A 19,721-nucleotide genomic window follows, 5' to 3' on the forward strand; every position below is an offset into this window, starting at 1 on the left:
ATTTCCTTAATTCTATTTTATTTTAAGAGACAGGGTCTTCTCTGTCGCCCAGGCTGGAGTGCAGTGGTGCAATCATAGCTCACTGCAGCCTCAAACTCCTGGGCTCAAGTGATCCTCCCACCTCAGCCTCCTGAGTAGCTGGGACCTCATGTTTGCACCACCACACCTGGGTGATTTTTTTTTTTTTTTTTTTTTTAAGATATGGGGGTCTAGCCATGTTGCCCAGGCTGGTCTTCAACTCCTGGCCATAAGCTAATCCTCCTGCCTAGGCCTCCCAAAGCGCTGGGATTACAGGCATGAGCCACAGTGCCTGGCTCCTGCATTACTTTTTCTGATCATGTTGTCCCCAGCCTCAGCTGTGATTGGCTCCAAACCCCGGCTCCCAGCCAACACCTCATCTTTTGGTTACAGTGATTGGCTCAGGAGTGAGTGTGTAACACACCCAGAGCCAATGAGAGGCAAGGACACTTGCTGGGGATTCTGGGAAAGTACACCTCCCTTTTTCTTTCTTGGGAGCAATTGAAAGAGACCCTCGAGCTGGCCCTAGAGGGTGTGGGTAGGAGAATGGGAGAAATGGCAGTGACTGCTTTGTGGACTACTGGGGAAGGATTGGGGCGTTAGCTACAATGTGGAGCCTGAACATAAAGCCCAGGCAGCCAGTGATGGCAGAGGAGAGGCACCAGAGCCTTGGTGAGGTCTGGTGGGTGCCTGGATCAAGCCTCACCTGAAGCAGCTAGCTTTTCAGTTATGTGGGTCCATATTTACTGTGAAAACGAAGATGATATTAGGTTGATGCAAAAGTAATTGTGGTTTTTGCCATTAAAAGTAACTGGAAAACCACAATTAGTTTTGCACCAACCTAAATAATATGTGACATTGTATAGCTCCTACTACATGCCAGACCCTTATTTTTTTTTCTTTTTTTTTGGCGGGGATGGACTCTTGCTCTGTTGCCCAGGCTGGAGTCCAGTGGCGCGATCTCGGCTCACTACAACCTCTGCCTCCTGGGTTCAAGTGATTCTCCTGCTTCAGCCTCCCAAGTAGCTGGGATTATAGGTGTGTTCCACCACACCCAACTAATTTTTATACTTTTAGTAGAGATGGGGTTTCACCATGTTGGCCAGGCTAGTCTCGAACTCCTGACCTCAAGTGATCTGCCCACCTCGGCCTCCCAAAGTGCTGGGATTACAGGCGTGAGGCACTGCGCCCAGCCTAACCACTTGCCTTGTATTAATCTCCATTGCACAGATGAGGAAGCTGGGGCGCAGAGAGGTTAAGCAATTTGTCCAAGGCCACACAGCTGGCGTGGCCAGAACCAGGATTCCTGGACCCCTCACCTTGTGTTCAGTTCTGCCACTTGCTTCTGTTTTTACACCCAAAGGAGTTCTGACTGTTTCCCAGTAATGCCAGAGGCTGCATAACTGGAGAGAGGAAGTAAGAGCCACTCTTCCTTTGCCTAGAACCGTCAGTGGCTCCCCGAGGCCCCTGGGTTAAAGACCACAATCCCCACTGTGGCCGGCAAGCCCTGCACAATGCAGTTCCCTCTATCACTTCCCGTCCTGTCTCCCACTGCTGTCCCCACGTCACTCAGCCCTCACCGAGCTCCTCTTTGTCCCTCCAATTTGCCAAACACCTCAGGACCTTTGCCTATGCTGTTCCCTCTGTCTAAAATGCCCTTCCTCTGCTGCTCCTCCTAAACCAAGAGCAAATGCGTATCCTCAGAAAAGTGACCCCTCACAGCCTTCCTCCTGACCCGGATCTAGGCTAGGAAAACCCAGGCAGGAAGAACACAGGCCCTGAGGCAGCTGGCCCCGGTTCAAATCCGACTCCATGACTGCCTTGCTGTGTGACCTTGGGCGGATACCTTGATCGCTCTGTGCCTCAGTTTCCTCATCTGTAAAATAGGATGTTAATAGGCAGGTACTCCTGCCTTATAAGTTTGGGTGAGGATCAGAGGAAGCTATTATGTGGAACGTGATTAGAACAATGCTGAACTCAGTTATGCAGGCAGCTAATAACAGTAGTGTAAAGGGAAGGGTTGGTGCACAATTCACAATAGCAAAGACATGGAATCAACCCAAATGCCCATCAATGATAGACTGGATAAAGAAAATGTGGTACATACACACCGTGGAATACTATGGAGCCATACAAAGGAATGAGATCGGCCAGGTGCGGTGGCTCATGCCTGTAATCCCAGCACTTTGTGAGGCTGAAGTGGGTGGATCACCTGAGGTCAGGGGTTTAAGACTAGCCTGGCCAACATGGTGAAACCTTGTCTCTACTAAAAATACAAAAATTAGCTGGGCATGGTGGCAGGCGCCTGTAATCCCAGCTACTTGGGATACTGAGGCAGGAGAATCACTTGAACCAGGAGGTGGAGGTTGCAGTGAGCCGAGATCGCACCACTGCACTCCAGCCTGGGGGACAAGAAGGACATTCTGTCCCCACCCCCCCCCCAAAAAAAAGGAAATGAGATCATGTCCTTTGCAGGGATGTGGCTAGAGCTGGAAGCCATCATTCTCAGCAACCTAAACCAGGAACAGAAAACCAAACGCTGCATGTTCTCACTTATAAGTGGGAACTGAACAATGAGAACACATGGACACAGGGAGGGGAACAGCACACACACACACACACACACACGCACACACACACAGACACACACACACACACAAACTGGGGCCTGTTGCGGGAGGGCAGGGTGGGAGAGCATCAGGAAAAATAGGGAAGCCAGGCACGGTGGCTCGTGCCTGTAATCCCAGCACTTTGGGAGGCCGAGGCGGGTGGATCACGAGGTCAGGAGATCAAGACCATCCTGGCTAACACGGTGAAACCCCGTCTCTACTAAAAATACAAAAAAAATTAGCCAGGCATGGTAGCGGGCGCCTGTAGTCCCAGCTACTTGGGAGGCTGAGGCAGGAGAATGCTGTGAACCTGCGAGGTGGAGCTTGCAGTGAGCCGAGATTGCGCCACTGTACTCCAACCTGGGCATGAGCGAGACTCCGTCTCAAAAAAAAAAAAAAAAAAAAAGGAAAAATAGGGAATGCCGGGCTTAATACCGAGGCGATGGGTTGACGTGCAGCAAACCCCCATGACACACGTTTACCTATGTCACAAACCTGCACGTCTCGCACATGTACCCTGGAACTTAAATAAATAAATAAATAAAGGGAAGGGAAGAATGGGAAGCTAGTGTTTAATGGGTATGCTGTTTTGGTTTTGCAAGATGAAGCATTCTGGAGGCGGATGGTGGTGATGGTTGCACAATGTGAGTGTGCTTAATGCCTCTGAACTGTATGGACGCTGAGAAAGGATTAAAACGGTTAGTTTTACATTATGTATATATTACTACACAAAAAAGGCAGATGTGGCTGGGCGTGGTGGCTCATGCCTGTAATCCCAGATCTTTGGGAGGCTGAGGCTGGCAGATCACTTGAGGTCAGGAGTTCAAGACCAGCCTGGCCAACATGGTGAAACCCCATCTCTGTTAAAAATACAAACAAAACAAAACAAACAAACAAACAAAAAATCCAAAACTAGCCAGGCGTGGTGGTGCATGCCTGTAATCCCAGCTACTTGGGAGGCTGAGGGCAGGAGAATGGCTTGAACCTGGGAGGTGGAGATTTGCAGTGAGTCAAGACCATGCCATTGCACTCCAGCCTGGGCAACAAAGTGAGACTCTGCTTAAAAAAAAAAAAAAGGCAGATGTAAAAAAAGTAAAATTGTGATTTCAGGAAGCCCCTATCTTTTCTTTCAAGGCCCTTATCTCACCCTATAATTAAGCATATTTATGTATTTTTACTTATTTAGTTTTGAGACATGATCTTGCTTTGTCACCCAGGCTGGAGTGCAGTGGCATGATCATGGTTCACTGCAGCCTTAGACTCCTGGGCTCAAGTGATCCTTCCACCTCAGCCTCCTGAGTGGCTGGGACCACAGGCAGGCACCACCACACCTGGCTGACTTTCGTATTTTTTTTTGGAGAGATGGGGTCTTGCCACGTTGCCCAGGCTGGTCTTGAACTCCTGGGTTCAAGCAATCCTCCCACCTTGGCCTCCCAAAGTGCTGGGATTACAGGGGTGAGTCACCACACCTGGCAATTAAGCAATTTTTTTTTTTTGAGACAAAGTCTCGCTCTGTTGCCCAGGCTGGAGTGCAGTGGTGTTATCTTGGCTCACTGAAACCTCTACCTCCCGGGTTCAAGCGATTCTTCTACCTCAGCCTCCCGAGTAGCTGGGATTACAGGTGCATGCCATCACGCCTAGCTAATTTTTTGTATTTTTGTTAGAAACGGGATTTTGCCATGTTGGCCAGGCTGGTCTTGAACTCCTGACCTCAGGTGATCCACCTGCCTTGGCCTTCTGAAGTGCTGGGATTACAGGCGTGAGCTACCGTGCCCGGCCTAATTAAGCATTTTCAAAGCATAATTTTTCCATGAGCGCCTGTCTTGCCGGCTCTGCTGTATGGGTCCTGTTTTACTGAACTTTGGTTTTCTTGGTCCAGCCCAGTCCCTGGGCAGGGTGGGGAAAGCAGGTTGCCTCACATTGTCTGCAGAGAATTGAAAAGCAAGAATAAAAATCACCAGAAGGCAGTCTGCTTTTATCATTCACATATGCCCAGAATTCTAAAGAATGTTAGTAATAAAATACCCTGAAAAAAAAATCTTTTGGCCGGGCGTGGTAGCTCATGCCTGTAATCCCAGCACTTTGGGAGGCTGAAACGGGCAGATCACCTGAGGTCAGGAGTTCGACACCAGCCTGCCTAACATGGTGAAACCCCGTCTGTACTAAAAATACAAAAATTAGCCGGTCTTGGTCGTGGGCGCCTGTAATCCCAGCCACTTGGGAGGCTGAGGCAGGAGAATGGCGTGAACCCGGGAGGTGGAGGTTGCAGTGAGCTGAGATCATGCCACTGCACTCCAGCCTGGCCAGCTGAGCAAGACTCCGTCTGAAAAAAAAAAAAATTGATTCCAAAAAATTACTGCGGTTACAGCTGAGTTTTTTTTTTTTGTGGTTGTTTGTTTTGATAACTTTTACATTTTGAAATAGTTTAAGACTTACAAGAAGCTGCAAAAATAGCACAGAGCTCTCATGTCCCCTGCACCCAGCTTCCTCTAACAAGATCTTACATGACCACAGTCCAGTGTCAAGATCAGCACATTGCATGAGTGAGTTAGCCCTACATGGATGGGTATAAAGAAATTAATAGAGGCTGCGTGCGGTGGCTCACGCCTGTAATCCCAGCACTTTGGGAGGCCGAGGAAGGGGGATCTCCTGAGGTCAGGAGTTTGAGACCAGCCTGGTCAACGTGGCAAAACCCGTCTCTACTAAAAATACAAAAATTAGCCGGGCGTGGTGGCACGTGCCTGTAATCCCAGCTACTGGGGAGTCTGAGGCAGGATAATTGCTTGAACACGGGAGGCGGAGGTTACAGCGAGCAGAGATTGAACCACTGCACTCCGGCCTGCAAGATGGAGTGAGATTCCGTCTCAAAAAAAAAAAAAAAAGAAGAAAGAAATAGAAATAAAAGGAAACTCATGCTAAAAAAAAAGATCAGGACATTGATGCTGATAGAATATGACTGATTCTCTCCAGTACAGAATTTACTTGGATTTCTCTAGTTACTATTTATTTTCATAATTTACGTATTTATTTATTTGAGGTTTCATAATGTACATGTAAACTTCAACTTAGCGCATTTTCATCATTTATTCTTGGTGAACTTTGTGTTCTCCATGGAAATTAATTCAGAGAAATTCCCATGTACAGAGGCAGTCCACATAAGTGGATTTAATTATCCACTTTCTTTTTCTTAAATTTATTTTTAGTTATTGTGGAACCATAATAGGTGTACATATTTATGGAGTATATGCGATATTTTGATAAAAACATACAATGTGTCATGATCAAATTAGGGTAATTGTGATGTCCATTACCCCAAACATTTATTTGTGTTAGGAACGTTTCAATTACAATTGTTTAATTATTTCAAAATATATAATAAGCTTTTTTTTTTCTTAGATGGAATCTCGCTCTGTTGCCCAGGCTGGAGTGCAGTGCCTCAATCGCAGCTCACTGCAACCTCCGCCTCCCAGGTTCAAGCGATTCTCCTGCCTCAGCCTCCTGAGTAGCTGGGATTACAGGTGCCCACCACTACGCCCAGCTAATTTTTGCATTTTTAGTAGAGACGGGGCTTCACCATGTTGGCCAGGCTAGTCTCAAACTCCTGACCTCAAGTGATCCACTCGCTTCAGCCTCCCAAAGTGCTGGGATTACCGGCGTGAGCCACCGCGCCCGACCTTCAATAAGTTATTGTTAACCATGGGTGCCCTATTGTGCTACGGAACACTAGGTATTATTTCTTCTATCTAACTTTTTTCTTTCTTTAGAGACAGGGTCTCGCTCTGTTGCTCAGGCTGGAGTGCAGTGGGGAGATCACAGCTCATTCCAGCTTTAAATTCCTGGACTCAAGCGATCCTCCTACCTCAGTCTCCTGAGTAGCTGGGACCACAGGTATGTGCCACCATGCCTGGCTAATTTTTAAACTTTTAATAGAGATGGGGGTCTCACGATGTTTTCCAGGCTGGTCTTGAACTCCTGGCCTCAAGTGATCCTCCCTCCGCGGCCTCCCAAAGTGCTGGGATCACAGGTGTGAACCACTGTGCCCGGCCTCTAACTATATTTTGGACCCATTAAACATTCCTTCTCCCTCTTCCTCCTCACTACCCTTCCTGGCCTCTGGTAGCCATCCTTCAACTATCTACTTTCATTTGGAGAAACAATGGTTTGGAATGGCTTGAGTGTCTCTAAACCTCATGATAGTATAATACATCTACGTATTCCTGGATTTAGACTAGAAAGAAATAATAAAAGCTGATTTAAAGATGAAAACACAGAACTTGAATGACTTCAATTCTGTACTTTGCTGTGACCACTGGGAGATTTTTTTTTTTTTTTTTTTTTTGAAACGGAGTCTTGCTGTGTCGCCGAGGCTGGAGTGCAGTGGCGCGATCTCGGCTCACTGCCAGCTCCGCTTCCCGGGTTCACGCCATTCTCCTGCCTCAGGCTCCGGAGTAGCTGGGACTACAGGCGCCCACCACCACACCCGGCTAATTTTTTTTGTGCTTTTAGTAGAGACGGGGTTTCACCGCGTTAGCCAGGATGGTCTCGATCTCCTGACCTAGTGATCCACTCGCCTCGGCCTCCCAAAGTGCTGGGATTACAGGCTTGAGCCACCGCTCCTGGCTGGGAGATTTTATTTGTATTGAAACCAGCGGAGCATTGCAAACCGTTAGGTGTAGATGTTTGCAAGTGTAAATTTTAGTTCATACATGAACTCTAGTGCTGAATTCGAATGATATCTTTAAAATGGCAACTTACGCTTTAAAATTTGTTCATTGTTTTCACGCTAAAGAATGAGGCAAGAAAATAAAATGTTACATCATTTTACATCAGTCTTTACACCATTGATTTAGTGACTTGCTGGAATTGCGCTGCTTGCAGATATTTCGGTTTTATTAAAGTTCCCTTAGTTACTGGACAATTATTTACATAAAATACGATTATATCAGACATTAACCAAATTTTCAGTGTCTGCATTTCTTTCTTTCTTTCTTTCTTTTTCCTTTCTTTCTTTTCTTTCTTTCTTTCCCTCCCTCCTTCTCTCTCTCTTCTTTCTCTCTTTCTCTCTCTTTCTTTCCTTTTCTTTCTTTTCTTACTTTCTTCCCCCTCCTTCCTTCCTTTCTTTCCCTCCCTCCTTCTCTCTCTTTCTCTCTTTCTTTCCCTTCCTTCCCTCCTTCCTTCCTTCCTTCCTTTCTTTCTTTCTTTCTTTCCCTTCCTTCCCTCCTTCCTTTCTTTCTTCCTTTCTTTCTTTCTTTCTTTCTTTCTTTCTTTCTTTCTTTCTCTCTCTCTCTCTCTCTCTTTCTTTCTTTCTTTCTTTCTTTCTTTCTTTTCTCTTTCTCAGAGTTTTGCTCTTGTTGCCCAGGCTGGAGCGCAATTGTGCGATCATGGCTCACTGCAACCTTCGCCTCCCAAGTTCAAGTGATTCTCCTGCCTCAGCCTCCCAAGTAGCTGGGATTATAGGCACGCACCACCACACCCAGCTAATTTTTGCATCTTTAGTAGAGACAGGGATTCGCCATGTTGGCCAGGCTGGCCTCGAACTCCTGATCTCAGTTGATCTGCCCACCTTGGCCTCCCAAAGTGCTGAGATTACAGGCATGAGCTACTGCGACTGGCCTGCATTTATTTCATGGTTATTGTTTTATTTCATGATTATTGCTGAAGATGAGTCTATTTTATAGAGAGGGGAAATTGAAAAATGATCCCAGCTGGTGTCAAATACACCAGGAATGCTGCTCGAAATAAATGTTCACCTGCACGCATGTTTTTTCCAGCACAATTCACAATTGCAAAGATATGGAACCAACCGGTGTGGCCATCAATCAATGAGTGGATAAAACGTGGTATATATACATCATGGAATATTATTCAGCCATGAAAAGAATGAAATAATGTGTTTTGCAGCAATTTGGATGGAGCTAGGGCCATTATGCTAAGTGAAGTAATTCTGGAATGGAAAACCAAATACCGTGTGTTCTCACTTATAAGTGGGAGCTAAGCTATGAGGATGCAAACGCATAGAATGGCATCATGGATTTCAGGCCCTTGGGGTGGGAAAGATTGGGAGGGGGATGAGGGATAAAAGGCTACATGTTGGGTACAGTGTACATTTTCAGGTGACGGGTGCTATAAAATCTCAGACTTTACCGCTAAACAATTCATCCATGTAATCAACACCAGGCCAGGCATGGTGGCTTACACTTGTAATCCCAGCACTTTGGGAGGCCAAGGCAGGTGAATCACCTGATGTCAGGAGTTGAGAACCAGCCTGGCCAGCATGGTGAAACCCTGTCTGTACTAAAAACACAAAAAAATTAGCTGAGCATGGTGGCAGGTGCCTGTAGTCCCAGCTAATCTGGAGGCTGAGGCAGGAGAATCACTTGAACCTGGGTGGTGGAGGTTGCAGTGAGCTGAGGTCGTCTCATTGCACTCCAGCCTGGGCAACAAGAGCGAAACTCTGTCTCAAAACAAACAAACAAACAAACAAACAAACAAACAAACAAACCAAAAAACCAAAAACCAAAAACCAAAACCACTTTTACCCCAAAAGCTACTGAAAAAAAAAAATTTATGGCTGGCAGTGGTGGCTTATGCCTGTAATCCCAGCACTTTGGGAAGCCAAGGCGGGAGGATTGTTTGAGCTCAGGAGTTCGAGACCAGCCTGGGCAACATGGCGAGGTCCCATCTCTACAAACCAGAAAATTAGCCAGGCATGGTGGCACACATCTGTAATCCCAGCTACTAGGGAGGCTGAGGTGGGAGGATCACTTGAGCCCAGGAGGTCGAGGCTGCAGTGAGCTGTGTTGGCGCCACTGCACTCCAGCCTGGGTGACAGAGAAAGCGAGCCTTGCCTCAAAAAATATTTATTAAAAAATAGAATAAAAAAGAAAAATTAAAAGAAAAAGAAAAAGACATAAATATCTGTTGAATCAACCAATGAAGGAGGGTGCAGTTCCATATAGCGCCCACCAGGTGCCGCTGCTCCCAAGCCTAGGCCGGCTCAGCAACTCCGCAGGGTGAATCTCAACCCCAGCCCCGCCTCGGGGTCTCACCTTAGGACGTCTCCTTTTCCAATCTGCAGCGTGGCTCGGCCTCCTCCCTCATCGCAAGGCTCCCACTCTGCCCCTGGAGTCCAGTCAACCCCGCAGCCACTTGCAGAAATTTTCCTATAAGCAGTTCTGACCACATTCCTCCACTTCCTGTTGGGTTCCTGGGACAGGTTCATGCCGACTCTTACCTCTGGGCCTTTGCTGCTCCTTCTGCCTGGGATGCCCTTTCATTAGAAAACTCATATAGTACTTAGCTCCACTTCTTCCTGGGGGCATACCACTTAATTGCTCCATGGCTCAGTTTCCCCTGATGCAGAGGCTGGACAGAGAGGCTTTGTCCAAGAAAAGTTCAGGGCCAGGAATTAGACAATCTGAAAGGCAATGGGGAGCCATAGAGGGTGTTTGAGCAGGAGAGTGTCCTCAGATGTAAGGAAGGACAGAGCCTCCTTCCCTTTGCCCCTGGATCTTTCTAGAAGGGTCTTACGGGGTTGGAATGGGAGACTTTAGTTGTGGCCAGCTCAGACTCCACTTGCTGGGCTCCCAGGGGCTGGACAAGCAGGTCTTCCTCCCCCTGTACCCTCCTGGTGGGGCTGTTTACTCTCCAGTGATGTCCCTGAGTCTGGGCCAGCCCACAGCACCTGCTCCCTGGGCAGACACCAGGTGCGGGGACACCCCTGGAGGGAAAGCCACAAGCTTCAGGCTGGGGGCCCGGGTGTCACCTTTACGGAAGCGCCGGTGACTACCTCCACCACGGGAGGTTCCACAAGGCTGATGAGGCTCACGTGGGACTCACCGGGGAGACAGCGTCCAGAGCAGGTGAGGACGGCATGCTGGGCTGGCCCGTTCAGGGGGCTGGAGGACATTCAGGGACCCCACACCCAGCCGCCGCCCCCTGCCTGTCTCAGGCCCTCTCTCTGACTCTGTCTCCCCATCTCTGTCCCCTCCACCCTCTCAACTCTGTCCTTTCTCTGTGGCGCTGTCTCTCTCTGGGTCTTGTTCACTGTCTTGGAGCTCTCCATGCTGTGTCTCTTTCTCTCTGTGTGTCTCCCCATGTCTCTCTCGCTGTCTCTGGCCCTCTCTCTCCCTGGGTCTCTGGTTCAGGGGGGTCTCTGTCTCCGTTTGAGTCTCTGTCTCTCTCTGTGTCTCTGCCTGTCCCTGTCTCTGCTGCCCCATCCAAGCCCTGCTCTCAGGGCGGGGAGAACAGGTTCTACCCTCTCCGAGGTTCTCTTCCTCATTGGCTTACTCTGACCCGGTCCCTAAGGGGGACCACCAGGCACTGCCCAGGAAGGAGGAGGGAGCACCAGGCTGCAGAACCCCATGCTGCCTCCATCTGAGAAGGCCCTCCGTAGCCACCTTCTCCCTACAGCCCACCTTGTGCACAAAGCCAGTGTTCTCCCTGCAGCCCACCTTCTCCCAGAAACCCTCCTGCCTTCTCCACGCAGCCCATCTTCTCTCTGAAGCCCACCTCCTCCTGCAGCCCACCTCCTCCTGCAGCCCACCTCCTCCTGCAGCCCACCTCCTCCTGCAGCCCACCTTCTCCTCGAAGCCCACCTTCTCTCTGAAGCCCACCTCCTCCTGCAGCCCACCTTCTCTCTGAAGCCCACCTCCTCCTGCAGCCCACCTTCTCCTGCAGCCCACCTTCTCTCTGAAGCTCCCCTTCTCCCCGCTTGTTTTCCCACCTGGCTCCAACCTCCTGTCCTGACTTTTTACTTCTACGGGTGCAGCCCCCGTACCTGGCCCTGCTACCCACACAGCACAGCTGCCGCCGCCCAATGTTTCCCTGCTGCGCCCAGGCCTGTGCTAGGTGAATGGAAGAGCATGGCCTCCTTGCACTTCTGCAAAGCCGCTAATCCTGGGCCCCTATGGGTGGCGACACCTGTGTGTGTGTAGCAGGGAACTGAAGGGGGGTCTGGAGGTCTCCAAAGATGATGCCTCATGGACCAGGGAGGGTCTGGCTGTTGTGTGGCTGTAGGGGTCCTTATTCTTGGGATCTGCTCCAGGGGAGGTGGGGGAGTCCAGCTTGGCTCTGTAAATCTGGTGGTTAGGTGGGTCCAGTCGCCGTGCTGAAGGTCTTTGTCCTGGGGGTTGTCTGTGGTTGGCGTTTGACTATTGAGGGGATCCAGTTGTTGTAAGGATTTGGGGTGCAGTATTCTGGGGGCTCTGCTGTTGAAAGGAGTCTTGTTCCTGTGCCTGTCTGGGGTGGTTTTGTGGAGGGGGTCGGTTTTCGCTCCGGTGGGAGGTCCAAACCTGTGGAGATTGGCGATTGCTTTTTTTTTTTGAGACGGAGTCTCACTCTGTCACCAGGCTGGAGTACAGTGGTGTGATCTCGGCTCGCTGCAACCTCCGACTCCCTGGTTCAAGCGATTTTCCTGCCTCTGCCTCATGAGTAGCTGGGGTTACAGGCATGCGCCACCACACTCAGCTAATTTTTTTTTTGTAGAGAGGGGGGTTTCATCATGTTGGCCAGGATGGTCTCGATCTCCTGACCTCATGATCCACCCGTCTCGGCCTCCCAAAGTGCTGGGATTACAGGCGTCAGCCACCGCGCCTGGCCTGGCGATTGCTTTTGTCTGCAGGGGGTCGTTGGGGACTCTGGCTGCTGCAGGGTCCTGTTGCTTTAAGATTGATGGTTGCGGGGGCGTGACTGCTGTGAGTGACAGTTGCTACGGGGTTGGGAGTATTTGTTGCAGGCAAGTTAGGGACACAGACCTCCAGCTGTTGTCTGCTGGAGTCTGATCGCTGTGTGTGGGATTGTAGTTAGTGGGTGAGTGACAGTCCTCTCTCACTGTAAATCTCTCTCCCTCTCTACCTCTTTCTCTGTCCCTCCACACCGTGCTTTCATTCAAAGATTTGTTGAGGAATCATTGGAATAATTACGGTGAGGCCAGCGTCTGACTGCAGCAGGTTTCTGGGGGGCTCTCAGCCCTGCTTAGATGGGGAGAGGAGGCAGGACACCCCTCATTTTCCCCACCACCTGTGATTGGCCCTGGGGGTGGGAATCACTGGCTCACATGGGCCAAAAGAGCTAGATGTTTGGGTCTCAGAGACCACACCCCATTCTGACCTTGTTCTCAAACTTCAAGGCTGAGGCTGAGGGGCTTGGTGGGTTTGGCAGGACTGGCGGTCTTGGGTGGGTGCAGGGACTCTCCCTGGCTAGGGGGGAACAGAGAGGGTTACAGGCATTGGGAGAGAGGACCAGCCATGCAGATATCTGGCAGGAGCATTCCAGGCAGAGGGCACAGCCAGCATGTGCAAAGGCCCTGAGGCAGGACAGTGCCTGGTGTGTTGAGGGAAGAGCAAGGAGGCCTGCGTGCCTGAAACAGAATGATCAAGAGGTAGCAGGATGATTTGGTGTTACAACCACCACTTCCAAGCCGGGAGCTCCTGGGCCCAAGCCTCTTTGGGGTGCACATCTTCCTAACAGGCTCAGCTGCGGGCACTTCCCCTACAGCTGGGGTTCTCCACCATGCCCTATTGATATTTGGGGCCAGGCAATCTTTTGTCTTGGGGGGCTGCGTTGTGCATTGTAGGATATTCAGCAGCGTAAATATTTAGAGACCAGTAGGGGCACCTGGTCTCTACCCACCAGGGGCCAGTAGCACTTCCCAAGTGGGGATAACAAAAAACATTGACAACTTTCCTCTGGGTTTAGAACCATTGTCCTAAAGTGGAAGTGGGGCCGAGAGTGGGAGGCTGCCTGGGGGGACTGGGGTGGGAGCTGCACAGGACAAGTGAGGATTTCTGGTGTGACCTTAAGTGAACAAGCTTCATTCTCCTCACCTATCAAATCAGAGTCTGGGGTGATGAGAGGATTCTATTCATTCATTCATTCATTCAACAAGTATTTATTAAGCATCTACTATATGCCAGCCCCCACAGTGAGGATATACCACGAGGAAGAAAGACAGGCAGTGGCGTCATGAAAGAAAGAGAGACGTTAGTTGCTGGGCGCAGTGGCTCATGCCTGTATTTCCAGCTGTTCAGGAGGCTGAGGTGGGAGGATCGTTTGAGCCCAGGGGGTCGAGGCTGCAGTGAGGTATGATTGCACCACTGCACTCCAGCCTGGGTGACAGAGCAAGACCCTCTCTCTAAAAAAATTTAAAGGGTGGTTGCCGTGGCTCATGCCTGTAATCCCAGAACTTTGGGAGGCCAAGGTGGGTGGATCACCTGAGGTCAGGATTTCGAGACCGGCCTGGCCAACATGGTAAAACCCTGTCTCTACTAAAAATACAAAAAATTAGCCAGGTGTAGTGGTGTGTGCCTGTGATCCCAGCTACTCGGGAGGCTGAGGCAGGAGAATCACTTGCACCCGAGAAGGCGGAGATGGCAGTGAGCCGAGATCACACCACGGCACTCCAGCCTGGGTGACAGAGGGAGACTCCATCTCAAAAAAAAAATTTTTTTTTTAAAAAGAAAGAGACATTAATGAAATAATTACACAGATACCTGTAAAATCGCAACAATACTAAACGCTGAGAAGCAGAAGCACCTGACTTAGTCTGGTAGGTCGGAGAGGGCTTCCCAGAGAATACGTGATAGGAGGGGGATAAGGGAATTAGGGGAGGGGAGGAAGAGCGTTGCAGGCACTGGAGCTGCAGGTGCCGAGGCCCTGCGGTGACTCCGAATGGTGGGAAGGCCAGTGTGGCTGGAGTAGGGTCAGGATATGCTCCATCTGGATCTCCCAGGCCCTGTGAGTGGGGGAAGAGAGTGCAGTCTTGATCTGTTAAAGGTTTTAAGCAGGAAAGTAGCATAATCTGATATGCATGGTAAAAAGATCCCTCCAGCAGATAGTGTCTGTGAAGTGCTTAGCATAGGCAGTGTAAGGGACTCAGAAATGAGTTGGATGATGCCAACGGGTATTTTGGGGACCCAGAGGTGTCACAGGCTCCAATTCGTGCCCTCTGAGTCCCCACGGATGAAGCTCTGGCCTGTTTCCAGGAGCCCGTGGTATATTCCAGGCTTGGGGTGAGGGGGTGGAAAAGAAGAATTTCCCTGTTTTGAGCATAGTTTCGGAGATGGGGGAAGGACGACCACCTCTAGGGTGGTGGGGGGAGGGCTCCAAGGGCCGGAAGACACTTCTTTCAGTGAACTCCTGGGCCCATTTCACAGAAGGGAGACTGAGGCCCTGGGGCCTCATGAGCACCCAGTCCTGAGCTACAACACCGGCCACTGCCCTGTGGGAGGTCCCAGAGGAGCTGTGTCTTGGCATCAAAGGCGCTTTTGGGACCTGCTCACAGTTCAGGCCACATCTCAGGCTTGGCAGGGTAGGCTCTGGGCTCCGGCTGCCCAGGCACCAAACCCACCTGTGACTAGCTGTGTGACCCTAGGCAAGTCGGTGCATCTCTCTGGGCCTCCAGGGGAAAAAGAGATGTGGAGTCTCCCAAGGGTGTTGTGAGAATTAAACAACATTGTTTACATTTCTTCATTCAACAAACAGTTATTAAGCACCTACTGTGTGTCAGGTGCTGTTTTGGGCACTGCAGACACAGAGGGGGAATGGTCCCTGTTCTCGGGGGCTGGTGTTCTAGCGGCAGAGACATACACCAAGCAAATACACCATCGGTAATGATAAAGTAAGGAAGTTCATCCACGTTGTCTCAAATGGCAGGATTTTCCTTGCTTTTCAAGGCTAAGTAGTATTGAATTGTGTATACATATCACATTTCCTTCCTTCCTTCTCTCCTTCCTTCCTTCCTTCTCTCCTTCTCTCCTTCCTTCCTTCCTCCCCTCCTTCCCTCCTTCCTTCCTTCCCTCCTTCCTTCTCTCCTTCCCTCTTCCCTCCCTCCCTTACTTTTTTTTTTTTTAAGATGGAGTTTCGCTCTTGTTGCCCAGGTTGGAGTTCGATGGTGCAGTCTCGGCTCACTGCAAGCTCCACCTCCCAGGTTCAAGCGATTCTCCTGCCTCAGCCTCCTGAGTAGCTGGGATGACAGGTGCCCACCACCATGCCTGGTTAATTTTTTTGTATTTTTAGTAGAGACAGGGTTTCATCATGTTGGCCAGGCTGGTCTTAAACTCCTGACCTCAGGGTACCTGCCCGCCTCAGCCTCCCAAAGTGCTGGGATTACAGGTGTGAGCCACCACACCTGCCCTCCTTCCTTCCTCCCTCCCTCCCTCCTTTCTTGCTTTCTTTCCCTCCCTTTTCCTTCCTTCCTTTACCTTCCCTTTCTTTCCTTCCTCCCCCTCCCTCCCTTCCTTCCCCCTCCTTCCTCCTTCCTTCCTTCCTTCCTTCCCTCCCTTCCTTCTTCCTTTTTCCCTTCCCTTTTCTCTCTCTCTCTTTTTTTTTCTTTCCTCCTTTCTTTTTCTCTGTCACCCAGGCTGCAGTGCAGTGATGCAATCATAGCTCACTGCAGCCTCGACCTCCTGGGTTCAAGCAATCCTCCCACCTCAGCCTCCCAAGTAGTTGGAACTACAGGCATGCACCACCACGCCTGCCTAGTTTTTTGTATTTTTTGTAGAGATGGGTTTCGCCCAGGCTTATACCATATTTTCTTTATCACTTCATCCATCCGTGGTCACTTAAGTTGCTTCCATATCTGTGCTATTGTGAATAGCACCTGGAGTGCCAGTACCTCTTCATACTGATTTCAATAAGTGTATGAGCTGATGGGTTTGTTAACGAGCCTGGTTTAATCATTCCACACAGTACACATACATCAAAGCCTCACATCATACTCCACAAATATCTGCAATTATTGTCAATTAAAAATAAGAAACCAGGGCACAGTGGCTCATGCCTGTAATCCCAACATTTTGGGAGTCCGAGGAGGGTGGATCATTTGAGGTCAGGAGTTCGAGACCAGCCTGGCCAACATCGTGAAACCTTGTCTCTACTAAAAATACAAAAATTAGCCAGGCATGGTGACGTGCGTCTGTAATCCCAGCTACCCGGGAGGCTGAGGCAGGAGAATCGCTTGAACCCAGAGGTTGCAGCGAGCAGAGACCGCGCCACTGTAATCCAGCCTGGGCGACAGAGTGAGATTCTGTCTCAAAACACAAACAAACAAAAGATACAGTAAAATAGGCCAGGCGAGGTGGTTCACACCTGTAATCCCAGTGCTTTGGGAAACTGAGGAAGGAGGATCCACTGAGGCTAGGAATTGGAGAGCAGCCTGGGCAACGTAGCAAGACCCAGTCTCTACAAAATAAAAATAAAAAAAACTGGCCAGGTGTGGTGGCACATGCCTGTAGTCCCGGCTACTTGGAAGGCTGAGACAGGAGGATTGCTTGAACACATGAGGGTGAGGCTGCAGTGAGCCATGATTGCACCACAACACTCAGGCCTGGGTGACAGAGCAAGACCCTGTCTTAAAAAAAAAAAAAAGGTGAAAAAATAAAGGAGGGGAGCGAAAGTGTCTGGAATAAGCAGAATAAGGAGAGAAAGTGAGTGTGTGAGTGTGTAAGTGTGTGAGTGTGTGTGAATGTGTGGGTGGCTGTTTAGGCTGGGGGTCAGGGGAGGCTTGCTGAGGAGGTGACATTGGAGGAGAAAGACCTAAAGGGGGTGAGGGAGGAGCGATGTGAGTGTCTGGGGAACAGCATTCCTGGCAGAGGGAACAGCCTGTGCAAAGACCCTGAGGCAGGACTGCATTGGAGTGTTGGAGGAACACGGAGGAGGCCCATGCGGCTGGAGGGGAGTGAGTGAGTGTGGGAGGGGAGGTTGCAGTTGTCCAGTTGTGTGAGGAGAAGAGTCCAAGAGAGGCGGCAGGTGGAAGGATCTTAGATGAAATTTTCCTTTTCTTTCTTTTTTTTTTTTTCTGAGATGGAGTCTTTCTCTGTTGCCAGACTGGTGTGCAGTGACACGATCTTGGCTCACTGCAACCTCCGCCTCCCGGGTTCAAGCAGTTATCCTGCCTCAGCCTCCCGAGTAGCTGGGATTACAGGCACCCGCCACCATGCCCAGCTAATTTTTGTATTTTTAGTAGACATGGGGTTTCACTGTGTTGGCCAGGTTGGTCTTCAACTCCTGACCTCTTGATCCGTCTGCCTCCCAAAATGCTGGGATTACATGCGTGAGCCACCGTGACTGGCCTAAATTTTTCTTTTTCTTTTTCCTTTTTTTTTTTTAAGAGACAGCGTCTCACTTTGTTGCCAGGGCTGGTGTGCAGTGGTGAGATTATAGCAGACTGCAACCTTGACCTCCTGGGCTCAAGCGATCCTCACGCCTCAGCCTCCTAAGTAGCTGGGACTACAGGCATGTGTCACCATGCCTGGGTTTTGTTTTGTTTTGTTTTTTGCTTTTTTAAGAGATGGGGTCTTGCTATGTTGCTCAGGCTGGTTTTGAACTCCTGGCCCTAAGTGATCCTCTAGTCTTGGCCTCCCAAGGTGCTGGGATTACAGGCATGATCCACTGTGCCTGGCCTCTATGGCAATTTTTGAAGGTGAAGCCAGTAGTTTCCTGAGTTGGGCTCAGATTTGGGGGTGAGAGAAAAAGAGGAGCAGAGGACAAAAGTAGGGGTTTTGGCCTGAGCACTTGCAGGGCTGGTGGCAGTGGAGGATGGAACTGCCATGAACTGAGGTGGGGAAGGTGGAGGGGGAGCTGGTGGTGGGGAGGGGTGGAACTGCCATGAACTGAGATGGGGAAGGTGGAGGGGGCGCTGGTGGTGAGGCACATCACTTGCTGGGTTTTGGCCACGTTGAGTATTTGATGCTCGCGGGCGTTGGGAGGTAAATGTCCCACGAATGCTGAATTTGGGGTGAAGCCAGCTGGGAGTCACAATCTCCTGGGCTCAGCGTAGAATTAACAAGGTGTGGTGTGTGTGTGTGTGTGTGTGTGTGTGTATGTGTGTGTATGTGTGTGTGTATGTGTGTATGTGTGTGTGTATGTGTGTGTTTGTATGTGTGTGTGTATGTGTGTGTGTATGTATGTGTGTGTGTTGTGGGGGGGACTTGGTGGCCTGAGTGGGGTCCAGCCATCTGCTCTGGGGGATGTGGGGACTCAGGTGCCTCGAAGAGAGACCCTCCTGGCTGGCGTTTTAGTGGGAGCTGGGGCTTGGCCTTGGATGGACACGAGGTGCCTCTGAGCTTCCTTCCTTTGGGGCTGTGTGGTGACCGAGGCCAGTGCCCTGCAGAGAGGGAAAGGCAGAACCTGAGGGGCCCGTTGGGCCAGAGACTGTGGGCTCCAAGACCGAGATGAATTTTGCTGGGAGTGAGTTTAAGGAAGTGAATTTCCGCTGCACGGCATCCATGCATAACAGCCCTGACGTCACATCAGACCCCGTGAGCCCTGGTGAGCCTCCCTTGGAGCTCGGGTGTCCAAGAACTGAGTATCTGTTATGTTGGTGGACAATGTATGTACCGGGTTACCTGTTCAGCCTTTGCTGCAAACCTGTGCCCATTTCACAGTTCAAAGAACTGAGGCTCAGGAAAGAGGAGTCACTTGTCCAAGTGTGTCTTTGGCAGAGCAGGGACTGGGTCCTTGGCCTCACCGGCTCTGGACACCCCTGCCCACCCCCCACTTCCTGCCCATCAGCCTGTTCCTGGCACTCGGGACCCCAGATGGGTTTGTGGGCTGGGCACAGGAGATACCAACGGCTTCCGGTCTCTTCCCCTGAGGCTCAGGAGGTGCCAGGGGGAGGGGGAGGGCGGGCCACGGCTCCCAGGGTGCCTTGCATTTTCCCCTTGAAGACTGAGTTCCCACAGAAGCGTCTCGGTTTTAGAGATCGGTTTCGCTGGGGGCTTTTATGAGGCAGGGGCTCCATCAGATTGAGAGTGCAGGGCCCCGAGGTTCCATTGGGTTCCCTGAACCCCGTGGAAATGTGGCCCTTCCGAGAAACCTGGGCTGGGCTGCCCAGGGCCGTGGGAACAGCCTCTATGGGTCCCTGGTTCTCCTTGGGCAGACTTTTGAGTCAGGGGAAAGCCAGCTTGGGGAGGAAAGCAATTTCCTCATCTCAGCCCCCCCAAGTCTGGGCAGGAGGGGTGGAGAAGGCAGAGAGCTGGACCTAGAGAAGTAGTCTCCAACTCCCTGCTTGCACACCTCCTGTGACGGGCAGCTCATTACCTATCAAGGCAACCTTGCTTGGTTAGTGAGCTGGAATTCTTACAAAATCCTTTC

This window comes from Pan paniscus, chromosome 20 (assembly GCF_029289425.2).
Source record: "Pan paniscus chromosome 20, NHGRI_mPanPan1-v2.0_pri, whole genome shotgun sequence".
Taxonomy (NCBI): domain Eukaryota; kingdom Metazoa; phylum Chordata; class Mammalia; order Primates; family Hominidae; genus Pan; species Pan paniscus.